Below are 23,621 nucleotides of genomic sequence, written 5' to 3' on the forward strand. Positions count from 1 at the left end.
GTCAAACATTTTAAATAAATCTATTCATGATACTATATTTTTCCCGTTGTGTTCAACTCTTTGTGTACAGGCCTGAAGTAGGAAGAGAGTGGGATTCCATAAGGATTAGCCTTTGTCATCTGAGCAAGGTGAAGGGACGAGGAGCAAGAGAACTGAGAGTGGACCCAAGGAAGTAATTGATTAACCACGAAACTAAACAAAGTGAGTAAGGTAAAGGAAGCAGGCCATGAAAATGGTACGGATAGTAAAAGGGTGGTAGAGCCGATGAGTGTTTCGGGTCCTGGAACAACGTTCAGAGTCAAGGCACTAGAGAGAAACAGTTAGAAAGATAGGAAATGGAGGTCAAAAATATAAAATAAAATGTTAAAATAGAAGGGTAGAATGGATGGCTAATTGTAGAAGGGATGTGGCTATTGGCAAGGACTAGGTCCAAAGTGGGCTACAGGAGAGAGATGCTGAAGTAGGGTGGAGAGCAAGATCATTGCAGGGAAGGGGGCAAGAAACCAAGACCTCTTGGAGGATCATCTACTTACTGGAATCACTAATAATTAGGTCAGGAGTAATAATGAAGATGGTGATTGTAATTAAGCCTGGAGATAAAGTCTTTAAGAAATGAGAGTGGCAGTGACCATGGGTTTTTAGAAGTGTGCAAACAGTAGAAGAATGTGAGGTACAGTCTAAGGGCGTAACATTTCAAACGGGGGTGGTGGGATAATGATCTTTTATCTAGGCAATGATAATTGTCTTCTTAACATGCATTCTCTGGTAGAGTTTGGATGTTTGTCCCCTCCAAATCTTATGTAGAAATGTGATCCCCAAAGTTGGAGGTAGGGCCTAGTGGGAGGTGTTTGGGTCATGGGAGCAGATCTTTCATTAATAGCTTGGTTCCCTCACTACAATAATGAATTCACAAGAGAGCTGGTTGTTTAAAAGCGCCTGGTATCTCTCTTGCCGTGTCTCTCACCATGTGACATCCCTGCTCTCCCTTTGTCTTCTGCCATGAGTGGAAGCAGCTTGAGGCCCCCACCAGATGCAGATGCCAGTGCTATGCTTCTTGTACAGTCTGCAAAACCACAAGCCAAATAAACCTCTTTTTTTTTTTTTTTATAAATTACTAGCTCAGGCATTCATTTTTAGCAATACAAAACAGACTAACATGCTCTCTTCAACTCTGAGAGCTTTCTTTATTAGGTAGGTAGATGGAAGAAGTGCCTTGTACATTACAAGATAATAACCCTTGTTTGTTTGCTTTTTTTTTTCAGGAAGAGTTTATACTTTTGCCCTAATTTTGTAGTTCATCTATTTTTCATTGTACACTAGGGTAACAAACACTCTTCTTAATGTTGGTGAAGGTTGACCCAATGTTTGTTCCTAACTCCCTTTTGCCTAGGCACTTTCTGAATAATGGTAGCTTTTGGGCATCACTGGGTCCACTGAAATATTGCAGAAGCAATCTGAATGGGGTTTCTGAGGAAGTTTTTCCTTTCCTGAGAAGGAAAAGACTCAGTAGTCATTTTCCTTTTGCCATTTGCCCTTCCTACTTCTTTTCCATTCTGCAAAAGAAGGGATCTTTCAGTGATTGCTGCCTCAAAGTGCAGCAATCGTCTTGTAACTATGAGCTGATAGATATGCGGCACCAAGTATGCCTACACATTAAAGGTGGCAGAACAGAAGGACAGAAAGAGTCTGGGTCCCTCATTGTTGAGCCATTGCCCCAGCCCTCAGATTCTACCTCTGGATCTTCTCATGTGAGGAAAATAAATCCCTCTTCCTCAAAGCCAGCACATTAGTTTGGCTTTCTGTTGTTTGTTACTTGTTGCTTTCCTAACTCACAGAGCTACTTTCTTGTGAAGAGAGAAATACTAGTTGTGTTTAAGAAGAATTTCACAGGCTTGTTTGTGAGTACCCTTGGTAACCTATTTTAATACATCTGTCAACCAAAAATGTTTGCCTGAGTCTGCCTCTTCTTCAAATTACTGTCTTACTCATTTCACTGTCAGATTTTTTTTTAAGAATTATATTGAGGTACAATTGATATACAATGAATAGCACATATTTAATGTGGATAATTTGATGAGCTTGAATGTATATAAACACCCATGCTATCATCATGGCAGTCAAGGTAATAGACATATTCAGCACCTCCTGAAAGTTGCCTTGTATCCCTTCATGTTTTTGTTGGTTTGTTTTATGGTAGGAACACTTAACATGACATCTACCATCTTAACAAATTTTGAAGTGGACAGTACAGTATTGATAACTGGAGGCACTATTTTGTACAGCAGATCTCTAGAATTTATTCACCTAGTATAACTGAAAATTTATACCTATTGAACAACAATCTCCACTACCCTGCAGCCCCTGGCAGCCACTATTGTATTTTCGACTTTTAACTATGAATTTAACTATGATAGATACCTCATATAAGGTGAATCATGCAGTATTTGTCCTTCTGTAACTAGCTTATTTCACGTAGCATAATGTCCTCTACGTTTGTCCACTTTGTTGTAATGACAGCATTTTCTTTTGAAAGGCTGAGTAATATGTATGAATGTACGACATTTTCATTTTTTAATCTTTATTTTAGATTTAGTGGGCACATGTAGGTTTATTACATGAATATATTCCATAATAGTGGGGTTTGGCCTTCTGTTGAACTCATCACCCAAATAATGAACATGATACCCAGTAGGTAATTTTTCAACCCTTGTTCTCACTCCCTTCCTTCCCTCTTTTGGAGTACACAGTGTGTACTATTTCTGTCTTTAAGTCCATGTGTACCCACTGTTTAGCTCTCACTTGCAAATGAGAACATGTGGCATTTGATTTTCTGTTCCTGCATTAATTCACTCAGGATAATGGCTCCCAGCTTCATCCATGTTTCTGCAAAGGACATGATTTCATTCTTTTTTGACTGTGTAGTATTCCATGGTATATATGTACCTCATTTTCTTTATCTTATCTACCATTGATGGGCACATAAGTTAATTTTGTATCTTTGCTATTGTGAATAGTGCTGTCATGTACATATGGGTACATGTGTCTTTTTGGTAGAATGGTTTCCTTTCCTTTGGGTAGATACTCAGTAATGGGACTGCTGAGTTGAATGGTAGTTCTATTTTTAGTTCTTTGAAAAACTTCCAAATTGTTTCACAGGGGCTGAACTAATTTATACTCCCACCAATATTATGTAAGTGGTCCCCTTTCTCCTTATTCTCACCAACATCTATTATTTTTTGATGTTTTAATAATAGTCATTCTGACTGGTGTGTGAGATGGGTATCTCATTGTGGTTTTAATTTGCATTTTTCTGATGATTAAGGATGTTTAGGATATTTTCATATGTTTATGGGCCACTTGTATGTCTTCCTTTGAGAAGTATCTGTTCATGTTCTTTGCCTTTTTTTTTTTTTTGAGACAGACTCTTGCTTTGTTGCCAGGCTGGAGTACAGTGGCATGATCTCCGCTCACTGCAAGCTCCACCTCCAGGGTTCAAGCAATTCTCCTGCCTCAGACTCCTGAGAAGCTGGGACTACAGGCATGCACCATTATACCCAGCTAATTTTAGTATTTTTAGTAGAAACGGAGTTTCACCATGTTGGCCAGGATGATCTTGATGTCTTGACCTCATGATCTGCCTACCTCAGCCTCCCAAAGTGTTGGGATTATAGGTGTGAGCCACTGTGCTTGGGCCTTTGTCCACTTTTAATGTTTTTTTTTTTTCTTGTTGATTTGTTTAAGTTCTGTATAGATTGTGGATATTAGTTCTTTGTTAGATGCATAGTGTGCAAATATTTTCTCCCATTCTGTAAGTTGTCTGTTTACTCTGTTGCTTGTTTCTTTTGCTTTGAGCTTTTTAGTTTGATTAAGTCTGATTTGTCATCTTTGTTTTTGTTGCATTTGCCTTTGAGGACTTAGTCATAAATTCTTCGCCTAGGCTAATGTCTAGAATAATTTTTCCTAGGTTTTCTTCTAAATGTTTTTTAGTTTGAAATCTCACATTTAAGTCTTTAATCTATCTAGACTTAATTTTTGTATGTGGCGAGAGGTAGGGGTGCAATTTCATTCTTCTGCATATGGTTAGCCAGTTTTTCCAGCACCATTATTAAATAAGATGTCCTTTTCCCAATGTTTATTTTTGCCAACTTTTGTCAATGATCAGTTGGTTGCAGATGTGTGGCTTTATTTCTGGGTTTTCTATTCTGTTCCATTGGTTTATTTGTCTATTTTTGTACCAGTAGCACACTGTTTGGGTTATTGTAACCTTATGGTATAGTTTGAAGTAGAGTAACGTGATGCCTTCAGTATTTTCTTTTTGCTTAGGATTACTTTGGCTTTTTGGGCTCATTTTTGGTTCCATGTGTGGATTTAAAAATTTTTTTTTCTAATTGTGTGAAAAATGACATTAATGGTTTAATAGGAATTGCTTTGAATCTGTAGATTGCTTTGAGCAATATGGACATTTTAATGACAATGATTCTTCCCATCCATTGAGCTTGGTATATTTTTCCATTTGTTTGTATCATTTATGATTTATTTCATTAATACCTTATAGTTCTCCTTACAGAGATTTTTTTACCTCCTAGGTTAGATATCTTCCTAGATATGTGTGTGTGTGTGTGTGTGTGTGTGTGTGTGTGTGTATTGTAAATGTGATTGTGCTCTTTATTTGGTTCTTAGTTTGAATGTTATTAGTGTATAGAAATGCTATTTATTTTTGTATGTTGATTCTGTATTCTGAAACTTTATTGGGGGAACTCTTTAGGGTTTTCTAGGTATAGAATCATATCATCAGTGAACAGAGATAATTTGACTTTCTCTTTTTTTTTTTATTAGGATGCCTTTTATTTCTTTCTCTTGTTTGATTGCTCTGGCTAGGACTTCCAGTACTATGTTGAAGAGAAGTTGTGAGAGTGGACATCCTTGTCTTGCTTTGGTTCTTAGGGGAAAGGCTTCCAACTTTTGCCCATTCAGTATGATGTTGGCTGTGGGTTTGTAATAGATGACTTATTATTTTGAGGTATGTTTCTTGGTTGCTTGATTTATTGAGGGATTTTTTTTTTACAAAGGGATGTTGGATATTATCAAATGCTTTTTCTGTGTCTATTGAAATATTCATATGATTTTATTTTTAATTCTGTTTATCTGTGTATATTACATTTTCTTAATCCATTCATCTGTTGATGGACATTTGGGTTGTTTCCAGATCTTGACCATTGTGAATAATGCTGCCATGAATATGAGAGTGGAGATCTCTTTGAGGACCTGATTTCAATTTCTTTTTTATATATACCCAGAGCGGGACTGCTGGATCATATGGTAGTTCTATTTTTAATTTTTTGAGGAACCACCATACTGTTTTCCATAGCTGCTGGGCCATTTTACATGGTACACAACAGTGTAAAAGGGTTCCCTTTTCTCTACAATCTTGCTAGTACTTGCTACTTTTTTTTTTATTACAGCCATTCTAACAAGGGTAAGACAATATCTCATATAGTTTTGATTTACATTTCCCTGATAATTAATGATGTTGAGTATCTTTTAATGTATTTGTTAATCATTTGTATGTCTTTGAAGAAATGTCTGTATAAGTCCTTTGCCCATTTTAAAATTGGGTTATATGATTTTTTGCTGTAGAGTTGCAGATGTTTCTTATATATTTTGGAAATTAACCCTTTATTTGATATATGGGTTACAAATATTTTCCCCATTTCATAGTTGCCTTTACATTCTGTTGATTATTTTCTTTGCTATATAAAATATTTTTAGTTTGGTGTATTCCCACTTGTCTATAATTGCTTTTGTTGCCAGATTTCTTATACGAGTAGCCCACGCATACCTTCTCTACTCTTTCACCTTGCATTCATGTATTAGGCCACCAGAGTTAATTTCTTAGATAGCTTCCCTGGAAACCATCATGACTAAGATTCCTGATAACCATGTTGCATCTTTTGGGTCCCCATCTCTCTTGAAACCTTTGTAGGGCTAGCTCAATTGGACATTTCCTTCTCCTTTTCCTCTATGCGCTTCTGCAATATCACTTTTTCATTGTTCTCAACCTGTGAATTATTTTCTTGATCCTTTTCAATACTTCCTATTTTCCCATCAGTACTCATTGTTTCTGCTCCAATGTTCTTTCCTCAGTCCTCTGCCTTGCCTCTCTCCTCTTGTCTTCTTTTCTCTCATGCCTAGGTATTTCCTGGGTGACTTCTTTCATTACTAGGTTTTCGTCTCCTTCCAAGAGTTCAGTGATTTATTCATTTATAATTTTAGTCCAGACGTCTCACTTGAGCTTTAGGGTTTTATTTCTAACTGCTTCTGGAACACCTTATTTCTAACATTACTTTACCAAAATGGAATCCAATCATCTTTTTTAAAAACTCTAGTCATTCTTTCTTATTTGTTTTCTTCTGTCACTATCATTCATCCAAGTGCCCAAGTGAAGAATTTGAGTGCAACTTCAACTCTGCTTTCTTTTTCTCTCATATTCCACATCAAGTTGTGAACAGCCCTTGGAACACAATTGTGCCTTGGAATTATTTCTCAAACATCTTCTCTTTTCCATCCAAGTCATCTCTGCCTTTGTTCAAGACATTTCTTACCTGCCTATTCTCCCTTGCCTCACTTCCACTGGGGACAGGTTTTCTCTTGAGGTTTCCATTTTTATGGAGAGCCAAGTTCAACTTTCATGAGATACTGGTCCTGTTTTTAAACTGATCATCTCCTAAGATAAAAGACCTGTGATCAATAACAGTACAGAGTAGCTTCAGATCCTTGTTAGTTGAGGCCTTTTCTAGCTTTGGACCATCCGGTTTTTATCAAGTGCTCAGCCTAGAGAAACAATATGAAAGGAGGATGGTTTTAAGGGCCCATCCAGATCAAATCTAACCCTGTACCAAATTAGGTCTGCAAAGCTAGCTGAAGGAAATTTTGAGGGTGTTATTCATGACTTTCCAGAGCCTTTCTTTCACTCAGGAGAAGTTCCTGTTTTGGGTTAATACTGAGAAGAGTGAGTTGAGTTATACTTCTCTTGGGCAATCAGTAACCAATATGCAGAACATTTATTTTTAACTCTTCATTTGTGCTCCATCTCAAATGGACCCATTTGATCTTTGTTTTTCATTCTTCTTTGGGTTTACATTTATTTTATACCATTTTTGTATTTTGTGCATTTTTAGATGCTCCCTTCAATTTCCTCTGAAACAAGATAGGAAACAAACAAGGCAACAAACAAATAAACATATAAATAATTCAGGTTCTTATTACCTCTTTGTCTGGCTATTGTAACACGGGTCTTCCCTTCCCATCTCGTGTCTCTCCTTTTAGATATCTTTGACATACTAATCATGTCATCCTCCTGCTTAAAAGCAATTAGTCCCATACTTGGTCTTTTGCAGAGCACATAAGGGCCTTCACACTCTTAAAACTATCTTTTCTTAACAAAGAAGCTCCCTATGTCCTTATTTCCAGCCCTGCCAAACCACTCACTGCTCCTCTTAGAAGTGTTGTGTGTTCACATACTTCTAAACTTCATATTGGAAACTGTAGCTATAGTGGTTTGTGAACATACGCTGTGCTGCCACTTCTCATGGACTCCTATTTATCCTTCAAGGCCCATATCAAATGCCACCTTCTCTGGAGTGCCTTTCCTGATTCTTTATCAAACTCTTTCATTGTACTATAAGTGCTCTGTTAGTACTTTCTAGATTCTTTTGCTAATAGTAATTATCACTCTGCATTTTATTGATTTGTTCATTTGTATGTTTCCTAATATTTTTCCCACTTATCTTGTATATTTTGGTCTTGGCATGGCATAAGCATTTAATAAAAGTTTGTTTTGACTGTGCAAATGAATATTACACTGTTTTTTGGTGGAAGTCTGTAGCTGACAATTCAACGCATGTGATACCATGACCACATGACTTTTGGATTTGTGGGTTTTGCTTAGTTACAACAGTAAGTCACTTTTAAAAATGTTTTGTTTCCAATAATAGATGTATTGAGTCATAATAGTCATCTCTAGGTCAAAACAGCTAGAAAATAGAGTGTACTGTTTGTTGGCTTATATTGTCTTTTGGGGTGCCACTAGTCTATCTTAAAAAGTCATTCAGTCCCTCTGTAACAGAATCTCATTGACTAGGAGATTAATGAGAAATTATCCATGACTAAGCTTGCTGAATTAAAATTGGAAGCGAGGGTTATTACTAGAGATGCTGGGTTTATGGTAGACGACCAACCATTACAAACTGAGGGGTTTTAGAAACACAGATTTGGTGCATTTCATTAACTAGTCTCCAGACATATATCTTAGCACTTGTTTGCTAACAGTTTACTAGTCATTTTATGTGTCTATATTTTACTCTCTCAACTAGCTCAAAAGCAATCTGAGATAAGGACTTATGCATTATCTAATGCAGGCCACGAGTTGAGCATCCTGATGGCAAAATATTACCTGTCATGGCCCTTGGGAACATGTACAAGATGTGAATGGATACTCTCTCCATTGTGGGAATACAGGCTGTAGTTTAAGCTGCTCTGAAAGTGGAACACTCCTCCTCTTCCTCCTACAGGGGGCTCCGTGAGTTTTGTTTTGTTTTCTCTATATTTGGCTCTGTGGGAAATCATCTGACTTTGGGCGGGGACTAATGGGCACATGAGATCTTGAGGGTTCTGGTCCAAAATATGATGGAAAAAAATCAACCAACTGATAGACTTTAGTTAATGCAGGTCAAACTGGCTGCCCTGAAAATACACCCAAAAGGCTTACAGAAAGGATATCCCTGACCCTGGTCCAAAGGAATTTACATGCAAAACAGTCTCCCAGAGACAAAAACCAGGAACCATTAAAAATAATTTTTCTCTTAGGAGTTAGTATATACTTTTAAGGAGAAGAGCTGACCTGCAAGGATGAGCTTTTAGGAAAACTTGTCCTAGAAGCCTTTCACTACCATATCGCTCTGGCGTTGCAATACATGTCAGAGATTATATTCCTTGTATCTATGATACCAGGAGAGATGGAACCAAAATACACAAATACATAAGATTCATCTGCTAGTGCAGCAAGAAAACATAGATCAACCAAGACAATAGAGTTGGCTTCTTTGTGCTTTAAAATGCAAACAACTAAACTTTAATGTTACTATACCAGTTTGGATCCCAAAAGGATCAAATGGTATTTGAATAGTTCTAGTTATGAAAAGACAAATATTTAGCAAATATCTTTTCTTCACTAGTATTAGGCTGCAGGCATTCATGGGAGTTGGGCAACTTACAGTCTCTGCTTTGTATATGTATATATATAAATATATACTTAGCATCAGTAGAGTAGGGGGTGGGTAGGGTGAAAATAGTCTCACACTAATTTTAGATAATTTGCATAGCATTCTTGGAACATGTTTCTCTATGACCTTAATGAAATGAACAACTGGGCTAAGGAGAACAGGGCACAAATGAGGCTTTTTTGTAAGGACCTTTCAGTCTTTGCCAACAAAATACATCTATCGATAAGGATCCTTGAAGGAGGCACTTGGAGGGTCCTTGTTTCATATGCCAACTGGTTGTTTCTCTATGCAATAACCTTTCAATAAGGCTAAGTTCTTAGAGAAGAAGCTTTCAATTATTCTCTGTAAGGTGATGGGACATGTCCATAGTTAGGAACGATGCCATCACTGTGAGTAGCCACACAGTTCCTAACAAACCATAAGTGGTAGGATTGCCACTTGCAAATCCCCTGGGTGTTGTAGGCATGTAGAAGGAGAGTGGCAAAAGGCATTGAATGGGTTGATTATTTTGAGGCACTCTAATGTTTTTTTCTGTGTTTTTGAATGAAGTACAAACAAAACCACATGTGGCAGGCATGCCAACCATATTCAGAAGTAAGGTAACCTTCTTTACTAAGAATCTTATAGAGCAGATCAAAATAACAAAGTTAAGTTTTTAAAAGAAAGCATTTTTTTGTTTGTGTTTCCAAACAATGCAATTATTCTATTAATTGAAAACCAAATTCAACCAAATGCTTCACTTTAAATAAACTCCTTGAAATAAATTTGCCCTTTATTTTCTTTTAAAGCTTTTTAATCTCTAGCTAGCTGGTACAGAAGAATACTGAAGTTTGCAAAATTCACCCAAACCTAGGACCTTTTAAATGCCTTAATGATGCATAAGAAAACTCTCAATTCCCTCATGTGATTCTTGGATCAAAGACACCAGCAGTTGTGAACAAAATGCCAACAGGCCAGAGTTACTGCTGTGTAGCATTCCACGGTGAAAGTGTGGCCATCCCACGTGTCTATCTAAACACGTGGGTAAACTTTTCTCTAACTCAGATCCCTTATTGCCAATCAAAACTAGGTTTTATTAAATTTTATTAAAATTTTGTCAAAGCTGTTCTCGGACTGGAAACTTGCCTGCTGAGTTTTAGCCCAAGGCAGATTTTAATGGCCAAGTTCTACAGGCATCAAAGGGAGGAGGAGTTAGCAAGAGGATGCTGTCTCTTCCCAAATGGTGACAGCCTGCTCTCATGTGAAAACTCTATAGAAGCATCAGAAGTGAGGAGAGACTGGAACATCTCTGACAGGCAGCCTGGAGTTTAATCACTCTCTCCCTTCCAGGATGCCACTCTGGCACAGGCATTTCATGCCCTTAGAAGTTTTCCAATCCTCAAACTGATCAAAGCACTTGGAAGTCAGGGCTAATTTCACCTACTCACATTCCTTCGTCACAACTTGTGGCTTTCATGTTTAAATATCCTTCTTCTTAACTTGGATTTAGCATTGTTTATTCACTCATCATTTATTTTTCCTCATTTTTCTTCTCCCTGCATGAGACCATGAAGACAAAGGAAAGGGGATTGAGATGTCCAGATTGCCTCAATGAATTCTGAAGTGTGAAGACATTTGAGCTTTTCCCTAAAAGTTTTTAATGAGAAAACGATGGACAGATGGGCCACTGCCCAAGTCTCACCTCTCCATTGTTCTCATCTTGCAGTAGGCAGAATTTTAATTAAGAGAAGTTCCAAAGAGAGAGGCAGAAGATATGACTTCCTTTATTAGATTTTCCGGGTGGTGAATGCTGCTCAGGGATGCAGCTGGACCAATTATGCTAAAGTGCATTTCCTTACTGGTGGGGTGGCCCAGGAATAGGTAATTCCCAACCAGAAAGGGGTTGATGAAAACCCACACATCTGCAGTATTCAAGGACAGCCACTGAAGGCCCAGCTTCAAGGCTGGTTGACAGCTTTGCTGCTTACCCTCTCTCTGAGCTCAGAAAACCAAGGAAAAGAGGCACACTAGAAGTGGCGTTACCTAAGCTCCCTATGGTAATTTTTGGCCTCTCTGTATGTGTGTGTTGCAGGAGGCAGGTTAGGGAGGAAGAATAGGCCTATAGAGTAGAAACATGACTCAGGCAATGGGTTAATCTATTTGGAGAAAGGTCAAACAATTTAACATCCACCTCAGACACATCAGCCTCTTACCCCTCCAACCACCCACACTAAGAGCTATGGTTCATATATTCTGGAGCACTGGCAGGAAGAAAAGGCAACCTAAATTGGGGCAAATGTTTATTTTCCATATGGCATTAACTCCTGAAATATTCACTGGCTGTGTCTTCAGCAAGGGTAGACTCAATGGCGCATCCCTGGATCCTCACTGGCAGCCCTCTTACTTGGTACAGATGGTCTTGCAAAAATAAAATCAGCTGCCACCACTTTAGACTAGAGCCCACCCCAGACCAATTGAATCAGAAACTGGAGATGGGAATTGCTTGGCTGGTGTTAATAGCACCCTGGGTGATTCTAATTTGTAGCTGAGGGAGAACCAAAGAATCACAGCCTTAGACAATTCTACACCGTGTGATGCAGAATGAATGCAAGCTGGCTGGATGAAAGCAAAGTTTGCACTGTTTTTCTTCATTTGTCCAGCTATCTATCCAGACATTTACTAAAAGCCAGCTGTGTCTAGGTCCTGGGTTAGGTGGTAAGTCTCACGCTTCAATGTGCATGAGAATCACCTGGGCACCTGGTTAAAATACAGTCTGACTTAGGAGGTCTGGGGTTGGAGCAAAAAGTCTCTATTTTTAACAAGCTCCCAGGTGATACTGGTGCTGCTGGTCCTGAACTACGCTGGAGTAGCACACAATACTCAGAAGGTAACTTTCCTCTTTCCTGTAATTTCTTGTGCTCCCTTCAAGGCCGACACAAACCCCATTTGGATAGAGAAGTTTCCTGCCCAAACCTGGGTCCCTCCCTTCCCTTCCTGCTGCCCCATCTTTTTTTTTTTTGTCCACTCAAATTATGTCCCCTTTCTTCCCACCTTAATGTAGTCTATGAAGAGAACCATCATCTAAGTGTGTTTTGTAAGGCCAGCTGAGCTTCATGTCAATGATTCAGCTCTTCTCCCTCTCACTCCGCTTCCCTGCTTCCTTTTTAGCTAGGTTATAAAAACTTAAGCTAACATTTTCATGAAAATATTGGAGACATCCATGAGGCTGCCTGAGAGACAAGGTTTTAGGGGGTGGGGGAGGAACAGGAGGGGTTAACACCTTGACCAAGATCACACTATTAGGCAAGAAGAGATAACATTTGCTACTTTGTGCAGCAACGCCTTATCTTTCAACAATATTGTGGCCACAGTGAAGCTGTGCACCTGCTTTAGTAGCTCCTAACAGTTATATTTATAGAGGTCTTTTGAACACACCCTAAAATAGAGCACTGTGTGCCCATCATCCATGGTCCTGCTCTATTCGTACCTCTATCTACTTCTCCTAAATTCTAGGCATAACATCAATTATTTTTTATGTGCCAGGCATTATTTGAGTGATTTACATATATCAGCTTGATTATCACTACACCCTTATTAGGGGGCTCTATTATTATCATCATTTTACAGGTAAGAAAATAGAGGCACAAAAAGATTAAGCAATGTGCCCAAAGCCATACAGCTAGGAAGTGATGGAGTTGGCACTAGAACACAGGCAGTCTGTCTTGGGAGCAAATGCTCAGAACAATTGGGCTCTACTGCTCAGTGAGCAAGAATTTAAGACCTTGAGTCTTCTTCTGTTCCTTGCACCAGGGCCTCTGCTCTCCAGGAAAGGGCTAGAACTAATAGTATCTGAGCTCTGGGTTAGTGCCCAGTGTTAACAGCCCACTTACAACGTGTTCCTGGGGGCAAATGAACCAACTTTTCCATTCCACTGTTTTCCCAGGACTGTCTATAGTAAGCTGTGGGTCCTAAGATAATCACCCTTCCTGACTTCTTGCACCTTGAGGGTTGTTTGACAGGTGATGTTGGTAATAGTATTTATGGCATGATGTGTGAAAGAGACAGCTCATTGAAACAGTATGGTGTGATCCTATTTTTGTGAAGAAAAATAGTATATAACAGTATTTTTACCCAGACACAATGACGCACACACATGGATACACACACAATGTTTACACATAGGCATACACAGGTACACATCAGGCAAACATACAGAAAAGCATGGTATTTTCCTTCTGTATAATTTTATATGCATTTACAAACATATAAAATTAGTAAGTACTCTTTGTTTCACTTTTCCCTCTATTGGTTTAAAGCTATATACTCTGTTTCTATTCTTCTATTGATTTTGTCCCCCGCATTTAAATTTATATATAGGGCCATATATTTTTATCATAAAAACAAGTGTTAGTGTATACCCCTCTCTAGACCAAGACAAGAACCTTTACTTCTTTTTGCTTGTCCTACACTTTCAATGTACATATAATCTGAAATGCTACTTCTAAATTACTATGACTTTTTAAATAAATAAATTGCTAGTCCTTTTAAATACTTTAGAATTAATTTACTGTATTCTTTGTTTATGTGTTTCTTACATCCCACTTCTTTCTTTTGTGTTCATTGTCTTTTAGATGAAATATATTTTGTAGTATTTCTTTAGAAAATCATCCGTGGGTGCTAAACCTTCTGAGGCTTGAATGTATAAGGATGTTTTCATTTATTTTCTTTCTTAAAAAGCCATTTGGTGGGGCAATATAGGCACACTGCTCCATTGTATCTAGCATTGTTACTGAGAAACGAGATGTTAGTCTGAATTTGTACTTTTATCAGTAATCTGCCTTTTCATAGGTAACTTTTAATATTTTCTACGTGTCCTTGAAGTTCGGAAACTTCACTCTGTCTGTAGGTTGAGTTTAAAAGAATATCCTTTTGGGTACTTGGACACTTACGGGTTGTGGTGGTGGCACTCACTCAATCTGAGAGTTTGTGTCATTCTTTGGTTCTAGAAGGTTCTTGACAATAATTTCCTCAAATATTCCTCTCTTATTCTCTCCATTGTCTTCTTAGAACAGTAAACTATCAATTACCACCTTTAGTTCTATGTGTTCTTGTTGCCATTTATTTTACTTCTACTTATGCTGGACAGAAGTAAAATATGTTGTCATTATTTTTTCCTTTAAATGGTTAAAATATTGTAAAGGAATTTATACATACATGTACACATATGGAAAAAGTTTAAATTTTTTGATTTGCTGACATATTTTCCCTCTTTGGAGTTTTTTATTCCTTCCTGCAGTACCAGGTTTTCATCTGATACAATTACTCTTCATTCTGCAAAACTTCTCTTAGCACTTCATGTAGTGCAGATCTGCTAGAGAAAGTACTTTCAGCTTTTGTTGGTCTAAACATGTTTTAAATTCACTGTCAGATTGTAGGATATATTCATCAGCTATAAAATTCTGAGTTGGTAGGTTTTTTCCTTTCAGAACTCAAAGATATCATACCATTGTCTTCTGGCCACCATTTCTGTTGTCAACTATGTCCTCCCTCCCACTCCTCCCAGCTTTTATCTGCTTTCAAGAGTTTTTGTTTTCCTTTTATTTATTTATTTTTTGGCAGTTTGACTATCATATGCTTAAGTGTAGATTTCTTTGTCTTCAGATTGTTTTGAGTTTGCTAATTTTGTATCTGTGGGTTGATATCCTTCAATAGTTTTGGAAAAGTTTCAGTCATTCTCTCTCCAAATAGTTCTTCTGCCTCATTCTATCCTCTAGTTCTGGTACCTCAGTTTTATTTGTGCTCTGTTATATGTGTTGTGAATATTTCCCTCCAGACTATTTCATTTGCCTTTCAATCATATTTGTGGTATATTTTTCCATTTGTGCACAAATTCGAATGTTTTCTATAGATACCACTAAATAAGAATATTATCACTCTACAATGATTTTTTTGTTGTTGTTGTTGCAATTTAGGCTTTGTATGTCCAAAATGTAAAATCGGGTAGCATACATATGCCATTGTCAATTTTAAAATAGTTTAATATAGTCAGTTGAAATATGAACATATAGCATACCTTGTTGTGATGATTTATTGAAGATAGTTTTAGTTTTGGGTGTTTTCTTCCATTTGGTATAACATGATTGAAAACATGTATTCATTTATATATTGGAGTTCAGTTTTTGTTTGAAAAAAATCTCTTTCTAAAAATGTTGGGAAAAAACTGATCTAAAGAATATCTTGGGGTTTGAATTTTCACTGGTGTTATTTATATAAAAGTCTGTTTTGATTGTTGTTTAGATTTTTGTTTTGTTTTGTTTCACTGTAATTGAAGAACCACTCTTTTGCCCCTACCTCTCTGTGATAGGAGCCTAGCTTAGTATCCTCAGTGGCTCACTAGGGACAGATCTGCTACAAATCCTAAGCCATTTCTCTGGCCTAATAAAATGGTGTGAATACCTGTTGAAGGTTTTCTTTGCTGTCCTGGCACAGGGAGAACTCTAGGTAAGGCAGAGGGTTCCTGAGATTGACTCTGTTTTAAAATGATAAAACTTTAAAATATCTAATTAATATGTAACAGAAGATAGCTGTAACCTTGGGAACAGCAGGAAACTTCCCATATTTTAGTAATTATATTAATGAGTATTTATGGAAAGCCCTTGCTAAATTGAAATTAAATTGTTCTTTTAGTAGTGTTGGACAGCTACAATACTTGCTAGACTAGTTGGTTTGGAATCATAAATTTATCTGTAAAATAGCACTTGGCTCTGGGTTGATGTAATTTTTTCTTTCCCTAAAGAGCAGAGCCAGATTTACTGGGGCACTAATGAAGCTTAACCTTCAGGGTCATTTCCTTGCATGGGCCCCCAGGATAGCTGAGAGTTGCTAGGAGTTGTAGAGTGTTCTGTTTGGGAGGGAAGCCAGGTTGCAATCAGGAAGGACTTTTCTTTAAGCATTTCTGGTAACTTACCTAGAGAGAAAGAATTTAATCTCTAAGTCTCCAGGAAGTTTTTTTGATTTTTTTTTTTTTTTACATTTTAAATGAAAATTTACTTTTATGACTTATAATTAAAAGCCTGTATTCTTTTCACGCAGAGGGTTCTCTCAATTGTTTAAGCCTCAGGCCCCACATAAACTTTTACCTACCCCTGGATGGTTTAAAAAAAATCATAGGTTTTTAAATTATAAAAATACAACAGGGCTTTAGTATCTCATATACACAAGTTGAAAAAAGCATCCTCTATGAACAGAAGTAGTAACGGAGTATGTGGCATGGGGTGCCCCATGGCTTGATGCCTTCTGCGGAGTACAGTATGAGCAATTGCATATGGCAACCCTGGTGTCAACTTAGGGATGCAGAGAGGTTTATAGATAGAAATGCAGAGGGGTTTATAGATAGAAATAAAGATGACCTAAAATGCCACCCAAAAATAACCAGAGTTCACATTTTGATGTAGTTATTTTTATATATACATATACACACACAGTTGGTATTATAATACCAATTGCATATGCAATTTCTATCATCTTTTTTGTATAGTATTATATATTAAGTATCTTTCCAGGTAGTGAAATACTCTTTGAAACACCATTTATAATTGGCTGTATAATAGTCCATCATAGGGTTATTTCTTTAATTGATTTTATATTCTTCCAATATTGGCCATTAGATTGGTACCTACTTTTTCTATCATAAATAATGTTGCATAGAATATCTATGCATAAATTTTAGTTTTAGCTTCTGAATAGTTTCTTAGGACAGATTCCTGGAAGAGGAGTTATAGGTCAAACAGTGTGAACTTTAAAGCACAAAAGTCATGTTCCCAAAGCATTTACCTGAAATGTAATTCAAACACATGAACTACTAGTACCTCATTATACTGCATGCCTGCATGGCGAGGCTTTAATAAAGGCAATGGGTACTTATTCAGGTTGCCCCCTTTAGTTTCTGATAATCCTCTACAGTGTTGATTTGGTCATGTGGCTCTAGACCAGAATAATAATTCACCCAAGACAATTTAATGTCTGACCTAAATTTTGCAAAATGATCTCACTTCTCTACCCTGGAGTGAAGCAGATACTCATGTCTGACAGAGTTATAAGTAACTCAGATCAAAGTATTGATCAGGAGTGGATATGTTGGTTTCTAGTGGGAGGATAAGGTTGGAGAAACCAATCTATTATTGCCTCTATCAACCATCTCACTGAAAAGCAATCGGGCTAAGGAAAGCAACTTATAATTGACGATTTATTTTAGCTTGAAAGTCAACAGTGGCTCAGTGTATTGTCATGGCATCTGTTAAGAGATACTGTTGAAGATGGCAGATTCCAAATTTGATGCTCTTCTTTTTTCATGTACTTTCTTCAAAAGAGAGAACTAATTTTTTTTCTTAAATGGAAAGCAGAAATGTCTTCTCATCTTCTCTTGCTGTCCTCTAAGAACATATATTTTGACATTTAATTAGAATTGTTTTCTGACTACCTGATCTTTGCTAGTGTCAGAGTTCTATCACCTCAATTAAACTGTATAGAGTTAATCAGAGTCTAATCCATGTTCTTGCTTCCATAAAATGGAATCATATAACACCCTTGAAATCTTGTAGGCCAGAGTTGAAAAACTGTAGCCTCTAGGCTGAGTCTGACCCATGCTTAGTTTAGTTAAAGTTTTCTTTATTTTAGGGATAATAACAGGTAATATTTATTGAGAGTTTATTATGTGCATTTTCCTAGGCCTTTTTCATGTGTTATGTCATTGAAACCAGCAATGATCTCATGAAGTGAATATTATTATTTTCTTTATTTTATAAGAAAACCAAGGCATAGAGATTCTGAAGAATGTGCCTGATATTGAAGTTAGTAAGAGGTAGACCTGGGATTTGAACATAGACATTCTAGCTCCAAAATCCACCGTCCTAACTGCTACAAGGAATGATTTGCCAACATTAAAAAAAAAAAAGCCAAGCAATTTCACATAATTGTGGGATTCATACCTTCTGTTGAATCATTGTGAGACATAATAAGCACCCATTGGACATGGAGAGTGTCTTCCCCTTTTGATAGGATACTTGCTCTTGAATTTGTCTTTATTTATCTGATCCACTTCTCTCATTTGTAAAACAGCTTTACCTTTGTTGGCGTTTATGACTCATGATCTAATTCATTGTTTCTCAGCTGGGATGATTTGCACCCTGGGGATATTTAGCAATGTTTGGTTACAACTGGTATGTGTGTGAGACAGGGAGGGGTGCTACTAGTGTCTAGTGGATAGGGGCTGAGGATGCTGCTAGACATCTAAATAATTGTTTTGTCCAAAGTATGAGGCTGAGATGAAGAAACCCTGATCGAATTAATCTTCTCCATTTCATAGATGAGAAAACTGGGACCAGAAAGAACGTAGCTTACTCCAGCTCCCAAGGCAAGGCAGTGTCAGGGGTAGGGATGAGAGTTCACATATCTTGAGTCTTTTGGCTGTCTCCTGGCTATGAGCTTCATAAGGCTTGAACAGAGTTTTTATAAATGATAGATATTGAATTTGTTTTGTTACAATGAGAAAAAGAGAACTAAATATTACAGTAGTTTTGAAAAATCTTTATTGTCTAATCTAATGGATGAAAGACTTGCTAATTAAGAATCCTCTAATTAGCCTTAAGTGAAAAATTGTACAGCTTCAAAGCAGCTGCCAGAATCCAACTATAAATCATACCCTATTCAAAGAGTCTATAATGTTGTATTTATTATATAACATGCACATGTTGGCTGGGAATATTATTGATTTTTCTTCCTAAAGTGCATGGTTTACAAGGAAGAGGAGAGACAGTACTTTTAGTTTTGATTCAATGAATCAACAAAACCAGGAAATTCATAGCAAATTTTTACATCATGTCCTTTATTGTGGGTTACTATAATTTTATAGTCTAGTGAGATAAGGTGGTAGTTTTGCCTCAAATGTCTAAACTTGGCTTTGTGTAGATTCCACCTGGATTATTGCCATGGTTCAACTAACATGTTTGGGGTTGAACATTTCTGAGATTTCTTGCAGATTGAAATGGGTTACACGAGCCTGTTGCCTTTATTATTAGCCTCAACACCAATCTAGGGGTAGGGGAAGACACAGAGCTGGGAGCTTTACACAGATATGATGAATGGAATAATAACTAAAGTTTCCTCTATGGTAGGCGCTGCTGAAAGTGTTTTGTGTGAATTTGTCTAATTTAACCAGCATTCCCGCACCAGTGTCTGTTAATGCAAGAGAAAAATATCTTTTTTTCTTTTTTTGAGATGGAGTTTCGCTCTTGTTAACCAGGCTGGAGTGCAATGGCACGATCTCGGCTCACCTCAACCTCCGCCTCCTGGGTTCAGGCAATTCTCCTGCCTCAGCCTCCTGAGTAGCTGGAATTACAGGCACGCGTCACCATGCCCAGCTAATTTTTTGTATTTTTAGTAGAGATGGGGTTTCAGCATGTTGACCAGGATGGTCTCGATCTCTTGACCTCGTGATCCACCCGCCTCGGCCTCCCGAAGTGCTGGGATTACAGGCGTGAGCCACGGCGACCGGCCTGAGAAAAATATCTTACGTAATCAAAAGTCTAAGGTACGACAGCTTCAGGGTTTGTTAATTTGGTGACTTATCAATAGCTTCAAGAGTTCAGGTTCTTCCTATCATGTTGACCTGTTCTTCTTAGACTGGTTGAATTGTCTCAGGGGAGATAGAATGAGATAGCAATATGACTGCTGCAGTTCTGGGCATCACATGACCATGTCCAGTGGGAGGAAAAAGATCTTTGCTTTCTCTGTGTGTCTTTTTAAAAACATTCAGTGCAGAAACATTTTCAGAGCCCCTGTCACCTCACATTCATCCCTTCACAACTGGTTGGCTAGAATTATGCCATTTGTCCAATCCTTAGCTACTAACTGGCAAGGTAAGTGGAGTAGCTATTATGGGCACAGTGAAACATCAGATTGTGAGTAGGAGGGTCAGCTAAACAATATCAGGGTTCTGTTAACGGAAAGAAGAGGGAATGACTGATAGTTAGAAAACCCACAGGGTCTTCTACAACCATGTTGAGTTAGATTGAATCTCTGTTGCTGCTGCCTCATCTCTGGGCATGATAGAAGCCCTTGCCTGAGCAAGTGGGTCTAATTTTATGCTGCAGGAATACTTAGTCAAATTTCTAGGGCCCCAGGACAGTGCTACCACCTCCTTCCAGTGGAGAAAGTACAGAAAAAATGGGTTACCCCACTGGCATGCTAAGAGCTGTAGCTCCTCATGCTGGATTGTTACCAGGTCGTCCTCAGTGGCAGTGACCTCTAGAGAGCAAGCAGTGGCTCTGCAAGCTGATTCTAAGAAAGGACTGAACTTATACCTTCCATAAGGTGGTTAAGCTGGTCGGCTTCTTCTATGGAACCCAATGGAAGACCTGGATCTTCCTCACCGTAGTTGGGTGACAAGTTTGCTCCTTTGGGAAATTTCATGAGGTTCATTTTCAGCTGACTTCATCCAAATTAACATTGGTGAGGAACGCAATGATGAAAACTTCATTCTTTCACTGCATGATGGGCTCTTTCTCCTGGGATTACTCTAGACTTTCTCAAACAAATCAGTGATTATATTGGCTATGTGTGGTCAGTGGAGTTCCTGAGTCTGAATCCTAACTCCACCAACTGCTAGTGAGGACCTGGTGAGTTACTTAATTCTCTAAACCTCAGATCCCCAGCTGTAAAATGTAGATAATGATCACAATAACCCCTGTCTCTCAGCATGCTATTCCCTGTGCAAATTAAAAGAGAATATTCATAGAAAGTGTTTGTAACAGGGCCCCACACATAGAAGGTCTTTATGAATAGTAAGTATTAACATGATCATTTAGGAGACATGCAAAAGTTTTAGGGTATTCTATATCTGACCAACTAACACATTCTAGCCATCAGTGTCAAGATCTAGAGTCAGACAAATAGGTTTCTCTCTCTTTCTTTTCTTTCCTTCTTTCTTTCTCTCCTTCTCTCCTCTCTTTCTTCTTTCCTTCTTTCATTTTTTGTCTTGCTCTGTTGCCCAGGCTGGAGTGCAGTGGTACAATCTGCAACCTCCACCCTCTGGATTCAAGCAATTCTCCCACCTCAGCCTCCTGAGTAGCTGGGACTACAGGCGAGCCTGGCTAATTTTTTTTTTTTTTTTTGTATTTTTAGTAGTGATGGGGTTTCACCATGTTGGCTAGGCTGGTCTCAAACTCCTGACTTCAAGTGATCCACCCGCCTTGGCCTCCCAAAGTGCTGGGATTTCAGGAATGAACCACTGCGCCCAGCCTAGAATCTTCTAATTCTGGCTAGTCGTGTAAGCCTTAATTTTGTCTCCTGAAACATGTCCTATAAATGTAAAACAATACTGTTGTGAGAATTCAACAAAATTATATACCCAATGCTTAATTTAATAGAACTACTATTAATAATATTCCAATTTTCAGTGAAAAGACTGTATCTGCCAAGACTAAGCATATCTTTTCCTCTTTCAAAACTAAGCACATGCATATTTCCGAGCTCTATGTTCGGGTTTGGTTTTGTTTTTTTTTTTTTCCTCTCTCTCTCTCTTTCCCTTCTTGGTATCATAGGAGTGCTCTCCAGGCCTCCAGAGATTGTGGAAGTTTGTTTAAACTTCTGGTTTACAACTGGCTGGCAGGTCCTTCCTCCCCCACCTTCAAAGCCCTAGGCCTAATAGGGATGCAAATGTCTCCCCTGGCAGCTCTGCATTGCTTCTGTCACTGAGGGAAGGCCCTTGGCCATCCAGGGAAGGACACTGAGCAGAAAGGACCCCTCCCTGGGGCTCTCCATCTTTGTGGGGAGAAAATGATGATGATGTATGAGACAGCCGTGCCTTTGGAGTCGAAGGAGGACATGACAGACGGGATAATATGGGAGGAAAACCCTGTCTTCGTAATGGAGACTGATGGCTTCTGCCTGTCTTCCTGCCATTGTCAGGGCTGGGCTGAGCGGGGCCTGCTCCCAAGGATCGTCACTGGGTGGCAGGTTCGGTATGTCAGCCACGCCATCCTCAGTGGTAGCCTTCAAGCCAGGCGGGGGAGGCTGACGACCAAATGAAGGCACGTGTGGGGGTGTGGAGTGGAAGCCCCAGACCCCCTTGGCTTGACATGTGTGTTTGTCAGGCGTGACAGTCCCAACTTGGTTGGCTTTTCTCTTCACCTTTTTTTTTGACCCCCCTCCTTACACTTTTAACTCTTCCCTGGTCTCCTTCCCTCCCAAAACAACTAAGTGAAACTAAAACTCTAAAACTTAAATATATATATATATTAAAAAAAAAAAAACAAAAAAAACAGGTCCTAAATTCTCACCAAACCCCTCCTGCTTCCACTTCAGGCCCCTACTTGGCCGCAGGAAAGAAAGCTTAAAGTGAGAGTAGGAATGTCATCTTTAGAAATCATCTTTTGGAGCAGTTTTATTAATTTTACTTCTCTGTGGTTACCACATGTTTGGGGAAGACAATTGATTTCACAGATCTGTGTGGGAGGCTGAAGATTTGGCTCTGAGGCAGCAGAGAAAACCTACCGCAAGAACAGGCTCACTAATTGACATACAGCAAAAGTCTATTCTTTAAGGAAACTTTTTTCTTAGTGCTTGTTATGTTAAAATGTAATTCTAAATTCTTAATTCAATTGTATTTTTTTAAAGAGAGTTTCAGTTTTCTTCTTCCCCTACCCATGTACTACTCCACCCACCCTCCCCAAGAATTCCACTTAGGACATTGAAGGGTAAACTGGACCAAGTGTGAAGTCATAAAGTTGGCTTCAAAGACAATACCAATGGCTGGCGGAGTATCCAGGCCCAGGGCTCCAACAGAAATGAGCCCTTGCTGCCTGGGAAGGAACCAGCATTTTTGTTTCTGCCCCTGTTTCAGAAGCTCCAGGATAGACATTCCTGGTCTGAGCAAGATCTCGGCAAGGTTGGGAGAGGAAGGTGATAATGGTCAATCCATGAGCCTTCCTGGATTTGGCACAATCCCACCCTCAGCCACAGAGGTCACTGTCGTCATATCTCACCGGCTCTTCTTAAGAGGGAGGGGACTCTACTGTTGGATGCTTTGAGATATCAGCTTAAATGACTACATCATCCAGATAGAAATCAGTTCTGATTCTAAGTAAATAATAGGCCAAGCTGAAAAAAAAATCTCGATCACTAGATCTGTGGGTGGTGGTGGGTGCGTAGCTGCTGTTTTAGAACTTTAAATGTGGGTTCCTTGGCATTAGCTTTATTTAAAATAGGAGTGGTAGCTCTTCACGCCCTCTGAAAAGTTAATAGCCCACCTTACAGGAGATGGTAGCCCGAGGTGTTTGATATTACTAATTATACTGCCCTTGT

General features: G+C 38.5%; 1 long non-coding RNA gene across 5 annotated transcripts in view; it reads left to right on the forward strand.

The window, feature by feature from the left end:
- The window catches only part of LOC118146328 (uncharacterized), a 200,056-nt gene that overhangs the window by 40,894 nt on the left and 135,541 nt on the right, over window positions 1-23,621 (forward strand). Inside the window, exon 5 of one of the 5 annotated variants that reach the window (XR_013524962.1) lies at window positions 8,418-8,578. The exons of the other annotated variants lie outside the window; for them this stretch is intronic. This is a non-coding gene — a long non-coding RNA (uncharacterized LOC118146328). The remainder of the gene's footprint in view (window positions 1-8,417; window positions 8,579-23,621) is intronic. 5 annotated transcript variants of the gene reach the window in all.

This window comes from Callithrix jacchus, chromosome 12 (assembly GCF_049354715.1).
Source record: "Callithrix jacchus isolate 240 chromosome 12, calJac240_pri, whole genome shotgun sequence".
Lineage (NCBI taxonomy): Eukaryota > Metazoa > Chordata > Mammalia > Primates > Cebidae > Callithrix > Callithrix jacchus.